Here is a 3,450-nt window from a genome sequence, read left to right as displayed (position 1 = left end):
AGTCATAGAAGATGATTTGTTGAAGCTTGCTGATGATTTTGAGAAATTCAACAATTATCCCTGGGGTTATGACAACTACTACTTGGCTATCAAATATTTATTGAAAAATTTATCCCCAAAGACGATCACATTATACGACTTTCCTTTATTTTTCATGGTAAATTTAATTACTATTTGTTTGCTCATCAATTAATTTATATTGAATAATTATAATGACTTTTTTTTTGCTTGCCTCCTGTTTAAATTTTTTAGGATTAGGCATTTGAATCCATTCCTCACCTCCGTAAGCAGATCAAGGACTACCCGGATGAGGTTTCTCATCCAAGGATCCTTAGGTGGTTGGATGCAAAGGGAAACCCAAAAATTAAGGAGGTTGATCTCTTTAAGTATATGGATGATGCAGTATGTCTTCTTCCAAGTAAAATAATTTAACTTAAAAAAAGATATTAAAATCGATGTGTCATATATTTCGATAGATGGATCGTCTATTTCAACAAATTACCCATCTACTGCAACTGGTTCAATAGATGGCTAATATGTTGCAATATATGATCCATATTTCCCAATAGATTAACCATATGTTGCTCTGTTTTTGAACTTAACTGAACAGATTACCCATCTACTACAAATTATGCTATAGCTGGATAATCTAATTTAAAATAGTATTAATCTATTACAACATACAGATCAACTATTGCAATAGATAGATCAAGTATTGCATAAGTTTTTTGTGTTAATATGTAATCCAACTGAATGCAAATTATTATATGATTTAAATGTATCTATTTTTATAGGTTGTGCATCTGTGGATCGTGCCTACTGAGCAGGAATTAGGGATGACTTATTTTATTACTCAAGGTCTTGTTGATACAATAGCAGACCCAATAGTAGAGTTAATAAAGAAGGAATTAATTGGAGCAACAACCATAAGAAGAGTAGATAGGCAAGGTCAGCCTAGTGTTGAGGCTCTTCATGTAAAAACTACTGCAATAGATTCGGATGCTTCTTCTAGGGTTTTACTGGTGGAGTTGATGTTAGTGGCAGACATACTGACACTACTGCCATTCGTGATATTGAGCATGTTAATTCACAAGTAAAAAATAAATATGTATGAAAACACACCTTTCACAGGTCCCACTCCCTATTACACAGGTCCCTCTTACGCTTACACCAGTCCCTCTCACCCTTCTTAACCCTCATGTTCTCATTGCAAATATGAAGAGTGAAAGGACAACTAGGATAAAATCTTTTAAAAAATATAGGCTATCGCTAAGGTTGTTGAGAAATTGAAATCAAGAGGGGTGTCATAACATCCACGAAGGTGATGGAGCCATACACTCCTACAATGGCTGTTGGGAGGAAGAAAAGAGCAATTAGCCAAGTACTTTCCAACTGAAAATCCCAAAAAATTACAACTCCTCTATAATTACCCATATTTCCCTAGTCTAGATTAACCCTCAGTATGTGGATTATCCTGAATAAAATTTTCAAAACACTCAGTCATTTTTGAAACCCTTCCATTACATAGGAAATTCAATTAGCTTTCCAACAATATAAAATTTGCCTAAATCTGATAACCGGGTAAGAAGTTATGGAGATTTTAAGTTTCAGTCGTTAAACATCATCATTTAGGCAAGTAGCTCATTTCGCAGTGTGTTAAAATAGAAATTGTCAATTTCCAATGTTGCTCTGCGATATTGCCACATCGCTCCATAGAATCAATTCACAATTGTCAATTTTAAGTGTACCATTGCGTCGCGGTGAACTTTTAGTTCACAAAAAAAGTGGCAGCACGATACCACCGTGTTTCACCACCATGAAATTTCCCTATTGTCATTTTCCAATGACATGATGCTACAGCACCGCATCGCACTAGCAATCAAAATTGAGAAAGTCTCATGAAAAATTAAAGTTGTGCCCAGGGTTAAAACACTCTTTGCCCGTGATTTTATTTCACCCAAATATGGGATTTAAGACCTAAAAATGTGTAAAATCCTTCAATATTCACTTTTCCCTAAATCAAAAGGTTCTTCTCTCTCAAAAAAACAAACCCTAGCTATCAAGATTCAAGGTCGATCCCAAGAATCTCTCCAAGACCTCCAAGAATCTCATGAACTAAGGTATATTATATGTTTATCCATGGATCCTTACCTTCCATGAAGCCCGAGAATCTTTTTTTACAAAGTACAAGATTTATGAGTTATGATTTCCATGTTTGAATTAGATTGAATTCATGTTCATGATGTTGTTTGAGTTTTAATCCATGTTTTAGATTACAAGTACCAATAATTGATGCTAGAATGTGTTGAATTACATGATATTCATAATAAACACTTCAATTCGCAGGTTGATTGTTGTATACATGTTAACCCTAAGTGTTTATGATTTAATGAACCAAGTATGCTTCTTATGCATTTGATAAATTGTCTATGAGAATTAAATAATGCCATTATAGCATGCCAACATATATTCCCCATCCATGTACAAGATGATGCATTACAAGTGTTTGATGAAATGTCTCTGTGAATGAATTATGCCCAATTAAACATCATCATGTTATTCAAGATTATGCTTTGTTTTACTTTTCATGCTATTGAGTCCTGGGGGTATTTAATACCCAATAATCTAGTTGTTACTTAGAGCCAGTGTCAGTTATAGAATAGTATCAGTCATGTAACGATCAACAGTACTCTTAATCTGTTACAGAACACAATAGAATTCAATCAGTTACAGAACTTAGGAAAACTCAATAATCTCAGTATCAGTCCAGTCCAGTTCAATATACTCGATTCAGTGTCTTTCAGTTGGGAGTAGGATTCAGCACCGAGTGAACCCAAGGATGGGGGCTCACCTGCCAATAGATAGTTTGATCCTTAGAAGTAATCTTTGTGTTATTGAACTACGTGGACATCGTAGGTGGAGACATCAAACCTTCCAGTTGCGGATTGATGAGGTGATCTACCTACCAATAGAGGGTACTACTATTCTCGTGTAGGGAACCTGCCAGTAAGGATTTACTCTTCACCTTGTCTTTACACGTGGTACGATACTGGCACCCTTTCAATTGGGGTTACAGATTGGACCCCTATTAGTTCAGATTGGGGCATGTCAGTTAAATGATTACCTACCATATTTTCATTTTCAGTCTTAGTCTTAAGAATAGAACTTAGTTCATTTCTACAAAATCAGCACTATCAGATAGAGTCACTCAGTTATCAGTAATTCTTATTATTGGTGATCTCATATTATCAGTATATTAAGTTATCAGTTATCAGATTTAGTTCAAGTATACTCAGTTACAGTATGTTCAGTGGTTACAGATCCTCTATGTATTGCAATCCAGTTCTTACAAATCATTCAGTTAGTTATTGTTTATGCATATGAAACCTATGTATTTAGTCTTGCCTCATTTTGTATAACAGTACATTCCCATGTACTGATCGTATACCC

This window comes from Capsicum annuum, chromosome 4, assembly GCF_002878395.1.
Source record: "Capsicum annuum cultivar UCD-10X-F1 chromosome 4, UCD10Xv1.1, whole genome shotgun sequence".
Lineage (NCBI taxonomy): Eukaryota > Viridiplantae > Streptophyta > Magnoliopsida > Solanales > Solanaceae > Capsicum > Capsicum annuum.
This window is presented reverse-complemented; position numbering follows the sequence as displayed.